The sequence below is a fragment of the Ursus arctos genome, unplaced genomic scaffold (assembly GCF_023065955.2).
Source record: "Ursus arctos isolate Adak ecotype North America unplaced genomic scaffold, UrsArc2.0 scaffold_29, whole genome shotgun sequence".
Lineage (NCBI taxonomy): Eukaryota > Metazoa > Chordata > Mammalia > Carnivora > Ursidae > Ursus > Ursus arctos.
Window position 1 is genome coordinate 34,590,909 of NW_026622974.1, and position 11,038 is coordinate 34,601,946.

Here is an 11,038-nt window from a genome sequence, read left to right on the forward strand (position 1 = left end):
ATGCTTAACCCACTGAGCCATTCAGGTGCCCCAAGGCACAGAGGTTTTTGACACAGACGGTGATAGTTCCATGTGTGAAAAAAGCAGGAGTTTGGGGAGCTGGCTACCAGTATATATTAGGGATGGAGAAATACTGAGAACATTTTATATTATCATCAAAAGTTTGTGGAACCAACCACCAGCAAAGTTCCCTTTGGAACGGGATATGTACACATGACTTCCTCAAAGATCTCACTTCCTCAGAGACTCTAGATTTGGGGATTTGTAGGGAGAACAAGGGCACAGGCCTGGGCCCAATTCTGTTTTTATATTTATTAGAGAGATGTGAATGAATACAATTATGTGACTGTGAGGGACTCAGAAGAAACAAACCCAGGGCCAGATCACATTTCAGTTGTGACCCCAAACCCTGGAGCAATTTCACTTATAAAACCTCTTAAAAGAAAGGATAGTTTGAAACGGGTCCTAGGATGGAAAGCCTTATAAATTTTAATAGAAAGTTTGTGTGTATATCTCTTTGTGTGTGGGGGGGGTGTGTTCAAGGTTAAATTATAGTTGTTTTATTAGCTACGTGAAGAAGGATAACTCCTTTACTTCCTATGACTGCGGTGGGAAGTTAGGTGAAAGAACAATACACTTTTAAAAAATTTAACTTTTAATTTTTAAAAATTGTGGTAAAACACACGTAACCATTTTTAAGTGTGTAGTGACAGAACAAGAGGCACTTTAACTTGCCAGTTAAAAGATCTTCCAGATGAAACAGTTGTGTTCGGGTAAATATTTTGTTGAATCAAAGATCAGCTCCTTACAAGGGATGTTCCTTGAGTAGAAAAACTCAAGATAAGGTCCCTAGGAGAAAGCGCCTTTCTCTTGGCCTTTGCCCTGGTGGCTAGTCTGAAGTGGTGTCCGACTCGCATGTAGTGAAGTGTAACTGTGCCCCTCGTGCCACTCTAGCCAGTTCCACCGCATCTTTCCTCAAAGTTCCACGCCAGGAGCTGAACATGCAACCTCTAACTGTCTTCCTCTGGAAAGGGAGAGACTTTTTCCTTCTGTTTCCTCCCTGGAAGAGACCTCTACATCATACCCCACAGCACGGAACCCAGTGGCACAGCCTGAATTGTAGGTGAATTGTCCTCTCCGCCCCTTGAAAGAAACACTTGATTTGAGCACATACAGCTCTTAATGTGGGAGCCTTGTCAGAACTTGGAAACAGGAATTACTGACGACCAAAGAGCACCACAATATTATTCTTTTTACATATATAAATAAAACTTCAAAATTGACAACCTTGGATCAATGATTGTATGACATCTTTTCTCGATCCCATCAAAATTCAAACAGTAAAAAACAGTAGAAAACCATTTTTTTTTCTTTCAGAAAACAAATGGAAAGAAAACAATTCACTTATTTAAATATTTAATGTGTCCCTTAGATGTGCTTGCCATGCATCTGGCTGGCTATATAAACAAGGATTAGATTTAGAAGCCGGGGGGGGGGGGCAAAAGTGAGTTATGATTCCACACATGCATGCACAAAGGCACACATACACACAGGATTTGATTTGAAAAAACATGTGATTCTCCTACTTTTGAGCTTATTTGAGTTAGAGAAATAATAGAAGCCTATAAATGAGTCTACAGGTTTCGAGTAAAACCATAGAATACATGCTCTTTATTTCTCTAAGAGAAACTTTTGAAAGAAGAAGGAAATATCTTGCTGGGCTCTTGAATAATTTTGGAAGTTTTTCTCATTTCAAAAACAGTACTCAATTATATTTGGAGTCTTTGCTTTTAAAAATTTCCATGAAAGTTTCCCCTGACAATGAAATCATTATGTTCCAAGGTTTTAAAAAATTATTAACCTTCCATGTTTGATAATTACATGCTGATAAATACTGTATTAAGTATATTAGGAATAAAAGCTTTCTTAATATTTAATATCCACTTTAAACATTTTTGTCTTTTCTGGGATAAAATAATGTGAACTAAAGATAGCTATCAATTTAATTAAAACTGCAATATGGTTGAATTTTTTTTTTATATTGAGATCAGTTGGACATTGATATCTCAGGCATAGTTAGTTAATTTGCATTAATATTGGAACAAGAAAAATCTTTATAAACAACATTTATACTTCTGATTTTTCCAGAGGTCTTTTATTATGGAAAGGGAAAGAGATCAAAAGGTAATGAAAAGAACATAAGTTCTAACAGAAAGAATTCATCTGAAAAGGACTGTAAGTATAGAGATATGGCTAACCCCAGCTGCACCAACCCACATTGCATGGTAAAAATGTTAACACTTACTTTTGCTTAGATTTATACAATTTTCCTTAAATTTACTATGTTTTTACTTGTTCTGACTTGTTCTGCTGCTAGTATAACTCATACAGTCATATTTTGGGTGTTTTTTAGTATAGTTGACACACGATGTTACATTAGTTTTAGGTATACAACATAGTTGTTGAATATACTCCTTTTAATTTAATGTAAGCTCCTTCTATCTTTATTCAAGCAGTAGTATCAGTCGGGCAAGGAATTAGGCAGGGCAGCTTTCTAAAAACCAGGAACATTTTTATGGTAGCTGCCTGTGAATTTCAAATGAAGCTGTCTACAAAACTTTAGTTTTTCTCTACCCCCTCACATTCTCCATCTGACCTTACTCACTTCACAATAGACTACAAAAAAGGGGGGGAACTCTCTGATCTTTCTCAAACCTATTTCAGGTTCATGGATCAATATATACTGAATACCAACTCTGAGAAACTACAGAGACCTTTACTTTCTTTTATATTTCCCCAATATTGATCTTTCTTTATTTCCTATATTCAGGGAAAGTGTGGGATGCATAGAAGGGCACAAGCAAAGTGGTTTTATGAGGTTAAGATAAAATAAAAAAATAAAGCCCTGGTATTGGAACACCAGTAGAGAGTGCACAGTAGGCATGAATAGAGTTGATATCTGGAATTGAGGGAATTGCTATGACCTGAAGATCTTTAGGAAGCTATAATTGTATTAGATGTGCTCTAGTAAAATTACAAGAAAGGCAAATTAGGCAATAATAACAGCTAAGATTTTTTTAGTACTTTCTATGTATCAGGCCTTTTCTAACAAGTTTTATTTATTTAATCTTCACAATCCCATTCTGCAGGAGGTATTATCATTATTCCTGTTTTACAAATAAAGAAAGGAAGGCACAGAAAGGTAAATTATCTAACATTACACAGTTAATAAATGCTGGAGTACTTACGCTCATGCAGACTGATACAAGAAGGTGTGCATTTCATCCATATACAAAGACTTGACTAGTTGTGGTAGATTTGAGTTCATTGAGAAATAAACTGGAGTACAGAAATAAACTCTCAGATATATGGTCAAATGATCTTTGACAAAGATATCAAGGACACTTAATGAGAAACAGTCTCTTCAACAAATGGCGATGAGAAAACTGGATATCCATATGAAAAAGAATGAAACCGGGGCCGCCTGGGTGGCTCAGTTGTTAAGCGTCTGCCTCTGCTGGGAGCGTACTTCTTCCTCTCCCACTTCCCCTGCCTGTGTTCCCTCTCTCGCTGGCTGTCTCTCTCTCTCTGTGTCAAATAAATAAATAAATAAAATCTTAAAAAAAAAAAAAGAGAAGGATGAAACTGGACCTATATCTTATACCATATAAAAAATCACTCAAAATGGATTAAAGATCTAGATGTAAGACCTAAGACCATAAACCTCTTAGAAGAAAATATAAGAGAAAAGCTTCATGACAATGAATTTGGCAATAATTTCTTGGATATACCAAAAGCACAGGCAGCAAAAGCAAAAACAGGCAAATGGGACTTTAAATCTGTGCATTAAAGGGCACAAACAGCAGAGTGAAAAGGCAAGCTAAGAATGGGAGAAAATCTTTGCAAATCAGGTATCTGATAAGAGATTAATATGTAGAATAGAGAACTCCTGCAACTATAAAGAACAACAATAACAAACAACAAATAACCTCAATTTAAAAACAGGCAGAAGAGTTGAATGGGCCTTTCTACAAAGATAATATAAAAATGGTGAACAAGCATATGAAAAGATGTTCAACATCACTAATCATTAGAGAAATGCAAATCAAAACTACAATGAGGTGTCACCTCAGACCTATTCAGATGCCAACTATTGAAAAAACAGAAAATAATCAGTGATGGTGAGGATAAGGAGAGATTGGAACATTGTGCACTGTTGGTGATATTTTAAAATGGTTTAGCTGCGAGAATACAACAGAAACACTTCCTGAAGTGCCAGGCCCTGGACAGTGTATGACCCCTTCTTACTACAGTATTACTCTCAGGAGGAGGAAATATAACAAGCTTTCATAACACACAAAAGACAGAAACCTAGATATAATGATAAGACAGGAATTCTTTCCAAAAGAAAGATCAAAGAGAAATCACAGCCAGGGATTTGTTCAAAAGAGATATAAGCAATGTAGCTGAACCAGAATTTACAACAATAGTCATGAGAACACTAACTGGGCTTGAATGAAGCATAGAAGACATCAGAGAAACCCTTGCTGCACAGATAAAAGACCTAAAAACTAGTCAGGTGAAATAAAAAATGCTATAACAGATGCAAAACTGACAGGATGTAATCACAATGAGGATGGAAGAAACACAGGAACAAAATGATGATAAAGAAGATAAAATTATGGAAAATAATGAAGCTGGAAAGAAGATGGGAAGAAAACTACTAGACCACAAGTACAGACTTACAGAACCCAATGATTCCACAAAGTACAATAATATCTGTATCATAGGAGTCCCAGAAGAAGAGTGGGAAAAGGGGGTAGAAGGTTTATTTGAACAAATAGCTGAGAATTTCCCTAATTTGGGGAAGGAAACAGGCATTCAAATCTAAGAGGCATGGAGAACTCCCCTCAAAATCAACAAAAGCAGGTTGACACCAAGACATAGCAGAGTGAAACATGCAAAATACAAAGAGAGAACTCTGAAAGCAGCTGGGGACAAAAGGTCCTTAACCTACAAGGGTAAACACATAAGGTTAGCAGCAGACCTGTCCAAAACTTGACAAGCCAGAAAGAGTGGCATGATATATTCAATGTGCCAAATGGGAAAAATATGCAGCCAAGAATACTAAATCCAGCAAGGCCGTCATTCAGAATAGAAGGAGAGATAAAGAGTTTCCAAGACAAGCAAAAATTAAAGGAGCTCATGAACATTAAACCAGCTCTGCAAGAAATATTAAAGGGGACCCTTTGAGTGGGAAAGAGAGACCAAAAGCAACAAAGACTAGAAAGGAACACAATCTACAGGAATAATGACTTTACAGGTAATACAATGGCAATAAATTCATATCTTCCTTTTTTTTTTTAAGATTTTATTTATTTATTTGAGAGACAGAGAGAGAGAAAGTGAGACAGAGAACAAGGAGAGGGTGGGGAGAGGGAGAAGCAGGCTCCCCACTGAGCAGGGAGCCTGATGCAGGGCTCGATCCCAGGACCCTGGGATCATGACCTGAGCCGAAGTCAGACACTTAACCAACTGAGACACCCAGGTGTCCCTAAATTCATATCTTTCAATAATTACTCTGAATGTAAATGGACTCAATGCTCCAATCAAAAGACATAAGGTATCAGAATGGATAAAAAAACACAAGACCCATCGATATGTTGCTTACAAAAGACTCATTTTAGACCCCAAAACATCTCCAGTTTGAAAGTGAGGGGGTGAAGAACCATCTATCATGCTAATGGACATCAAAAGAAAGCTGGAGTAGACATACTCATATCAGACAAACTAAATTTTATTTATTTTTTAAGTATTTTACTTATTTATTTGAGTCAGTGAGAGAGAGAGCACAAGCAGGAGGAGCAGCAGGCAGAGGAAGAGGGAGAAGCAGACCACCTGCTGAGTAGGGAGCTTGATGTGGGGCTCGATCCCAGGACCCTGGGATCATGACCTGAGCCGAAGGCAGATGCTTAACTGACTGAGCCAACCAGGTGCCCCAGACAAACTAAATTTTAAACCAAAGACTGTAATAAGAGATGAAGAAGGGCACTATATCATAATAGAGGGGCCTATCTGACAAGTTGATCTAACAATTGTAAATATTTATGCCCTCAACTTGGGAGTAGACAAATATATAAATCAATTAATAACAAACATAAAGAAACTCATTGATAATAATACAATAATAGTAGAGGACTTTAACAACCCGCTCATTAGCAGCACTGGACAGATCATCTAAGTAGAAGATCAACAAGGAAACAATGGCTTCAAATGACACACTGGACCAGATGGACTTAACAGATACATTCAGAGCATTTTATCCTAAACCAGCAAAATACACATTCTTTTTGAGTGCACATGGAACATTCTCCCAAATATATCACACTGGGTCACAAATCAGGTCTCAACCAGTATAAAAAATTGATATCATACCATGAATATTTTCAGACCACAATGTTATGAAACTTGAAGTGAACCATAAGAAAACATTTGGAAAGTCCACAAATACATGGAGGTTAAAGAACATCTGACTAAAAAAATGAATGGGTTAATCAGGAAATTAAGGAAGAAATTAAAAAAATACATGGAGGCAAATGAAAATGAAAACATGACAGTCCAAATCCCTTGGGACACAGCAAAGGTGGACATAAGAGGGTAGATATAGCAATACAGGCCTTCCTCAAGAAGCAAGAAAAGTCTCAAATATACAACCTAAACTTACACCTAACGGAGTAGGAAAAGGAACAGCAAATAAAGCCTAAAGCCAGCAGAAGAAGGGAAATAGTTAGGATTAGAGCAGACATAAATGATATAGAAATAAAAAAAAGACAGAATGGATCAATGAAACTAGGAGCTTGTTCTTTGAAAGAATTAACAAAACTGATAAACCCCTAGCCAGACTTATAAGAAGAAAAGAGAGAGGACCCAAATAAGTGAAATCATGAATGAAAGAGGAGAGATCACAACCAACACTAAGGGAATACAAACAATTATAAGAGAATATTATGAGCAATTATATGCCAACAAATTGGGCAATCTGGAAGAAATAGATAAATTCCTAGAAATATATAAACTACCAAAACCAAAACAGGAAGAAATAGAAAATTTGAACAGATCCATAACCAGCAAAGAAATTGAATCAGTACTCAAAAATCTCCCAAGAAACAAGAATCCAGGGACAGATGGCTTTCCAGGAGAATTCTACCAGACTATTAAAGAAGACTTAATACCTAGTCTTCTGAAGCTGTTCCACAAAAAAGAAATGGAAGGAAAACTTTTAAACTCATTCTATGGGGCTAGCATTACCTTGATTCCAAAACCAAATAAAGACCCCACTAAAAAGGAAACTTACAAACCAATATCCCTGATGAATATAGATGCAAAAGTTCTCAAAAAGATGCTAGCTAATCAAATCCACCAGTACATTAAAAGGATTATTAAGTTAATAATAATAATTATTATTAAGTTTAATAATATTAATATTATTAAATATTAAGTTATAAATAACTTAATATTATTAAGTTTAATAATAATAATTATTATTATTAAAAGGATTATCAAGTGAGATTTATTTCTGGGCTGCAGGAGTGGTTCAATATCTCCAAATCAATCAACGTCATATACCACATTAATAAAAGAAAGGATAAGAACCAAGCATTTGACAAAATGAAGAATCCTTTCTTGATAAAAACCCTTAAGAAAGTAGGGATAGAAGGAACATATCTCAACATCATAAAGGTCATATACAAAAGATCCACAGCTAATATCATCCTTAATGGGGAAAAACTGAGAGCTTTTCCCCTAAGGTCAGGAACATGACAGGGATGTCCACTCTTACTATTATTGTTCAACATAGCACTGGAAGTTCTAGCCTCAGCAATCAGACAACAAAAGGCATCCAAATTGACAAAGAAGTGAAACTTGTACTCTTCACAGATGATATGATATTCTATGTAGAAAACCCAAAGACTCCACCAAAAAACTGTTAGAACTGATACATGAGTTCAGCAAAGTCACAGGATATAAAATCAACATATAGAAGTCTGTTGCATTTCTATACACCAATAATGAAACAGCAGAAAGAGAAATCAAGGAATCAATCCCATTTGCAACTGCACCAAAACCAGTAAGATACCTAGCAATAAACCTAACCAAAGAGGTAAAAGATTTGTACTCTGAAAACTATAGAATACTTATGAAGGCAACTGAAGAAGACACAACGGATTGGAAAAATATTCCATGCTCATGGATTGGAAGAACAAATATTATTAAAATGTCTATACTACCCAAAGCAATCTACACATTCAATGCACTACCTATCAAAAACCACCAGTAGTTTTCACAGAGCTAGAAAAAATAATTCTAAAACTTGTATGGAACCAGAAAAGACCCCAAATACCTAAAGTAATGTTGAAAAAGAAAACCAAAGCTGGAGGCATCACAATTCCAGACTTCGAGCTATAATGCAAAGCTGTAATCATCAAGACAGTATAGTACTGACACAAAAACAGACACATAGATCAATGGAACAGAATAGAGGACCCAGAAATGGACCCACAATTGTATGGCCAACTAATCTTCGACAAAGCAGGAAAGAATATCTAATGGTAAAAGACAGTGTCTTCAACAAATGGTATTGGGATAACCGGACAGCGACATGCAAAAGAATGAAACTGAACCATGTTCTTATTCCATACACAAAAATAAATTCAAAATAGGTGGAAGATAAGGAACTTGTCACACGCTATAGAATGGATGAATCTTGGACATTGTGGTAAGTGAAATAAGCTAGTCACAAAATGACAAATACTGTATGATTCCATTTATATGAAGTATCTAGAGTAGTCAAATTCATAGAAACAGGAAGTAGAATGGTGGTTACCAGGGACTTGGAAAAAGGGGAAATAAGGAGTGTTGTTTAATGGGTAGACAGTTTCAGTTCTGCAAGATGAAAGAGTTCTGGAAATCTGTTGCAGAACAATGTGACTATAGTTAACACTACTGAACTGTACAGTTAGAAATGGTTATGATGGTAAATTTTATCTTACATGTTTTTACCACAATTAAAAATGAAAAATAAGCAAATAAACTGGAGACACCAGCTAGCCAAAAGATGCAACATGAACATTTTCCTTTTATGATTTCTAAGGTCTATTTCTGCTCAGCTTTCGTTTTGCAATATTCCACATTGGGTTCAACAGTTCCTATCTCTTTAGAGAACCTTTCTGTAAAGTCACCAGTATCTATGATCTCCAGAGCATTTTAAGATCTACCTATGTGTTGTCATATTTGGTGTCTCAAATCTTCTGAGCCCATCATCTAACAACTTTCCAAATAATAAGTAGTTTTGGATTTATTAAATAAACCAATTCTATTTACATACCATCTCACTGAAATAACATCTGATTCTTTAAATCATATATTATGAGGACACACACACACACACACACACACACACACACACACGCATATCTGTAAGGATATTGTCAAGCAAGAAAATTAAGTCTGATGAAGGAAAAGTTCTATTGAAGGAAATGTTTTGTATATATAGGAAGGGAAACAGAAAGAAGTGTTTGTCCACCAAATCATTGAGTGCCTTCTCAGTCAACAAAGGGAATATTAGGTCAGTAAAGCGAAGCAGCATTAAAAAGAAAAAGAAAAAAACAATACTTGAGGATTTAAGGAAGACAGCAAACAAAGACAGGAATCTTTTCAGGAGAACTGAGAAGAGAGTTTGGTTGTTGGTCAATTAATTTATGGCTCATTAATATTCAACACTGGCTGATTGTATTACTTCCTTTCTTTACTGATGTCAAGTCATTATTATTGGAGCTGGTTTTTCGTCTCCCATTTGTGCATGCCCCAGTATATCTCCCAAAATGAGACTATTTTGAAGGAATGTTTTGTAAAGCAGCATTGGAAGAATGAGAAAGGCAGTAAGCCACTGGAAGACCCAGTGGGGAGAGGACATTACTCTGCCCAAGATAAGAAAGTTAGTATAGAGAGAAACAAGATGGTGATCATTAGCAAAGGGTCCAAGTTCCCTTCCTTTTAGCAACAGCAAAGAGAGTTTTCATATCTCTCCAGGTTCTGCAGGCAACTGTTTCTCCTGTTCAATGGCTTCCCAGAAGGTGTTGAGTGAATAGATAACAGCCAGAAAAATGGGAGTGAGGGCTTCTAAAGAGGAGAGATGATGACTCCACAGGCCAAGAGCCAAGAGGAAATTCTAGGCTGCTTTCAAGATTCATTGCATGAAGAGTTCCAAAAAGCCCTGGGAAGTTGAATATAAAAGTAATTGCAAACCAACGTCTTACCACAGCTTCTCTGGATAACAAAAAAGGTGTCAGCAATTGTCATTGAGGCAAATGGGCTCTATAAGCAGAGGTTGCTCTGGAATCCATGGGATCTCTATAGAGAATAATCCCCTTGTAGTTGATAGATACACTATGCAGAATTTCCTGTTAATTAAATCTTGAAATACAATTCTGTGGCAAGAGTTCTTGTACTGAATTTCAAATATTTCTGGGCTTGGGGGAAGGGAAAGAACAGGGAGGAAATTACAACACTGGATAGTATTATATGAAATTAATTACCCACAGGGAGTTTATAAAAGATTGATTACAAGGATGATTATCTTCATCCATGATTTTCCCATTCTTTACTAATTGTGTTTCTAGCTATTGAATCAATGTGATATTTCAGCAAAGGCTCTGATAGTCTTTAAAGTTCTTGCTTTTGTGTTAAATGAAGATCAACCATCTGTCTCTCTTCTGGTATTTTTTAGCGTAATGCAAAGTCATATCAGTTGATGACTAACAGATTTTTTTTCTGGTAAACCTTCTCCTTTCATCTCTTTGGCGGAATAGTAAGGTCATGTATTATTAGCATAATAAATGGATATACATGCACACATATAGAAACTATTTTGCAAGTACAAACAAATGAGTTGGGTTTCAAAAGTTCACTTTCAGGTCAGCTGATCAGAACATGGAATGCTTAGCTATACAAAAATATTGTTAGAATTTAATGCTTTTAA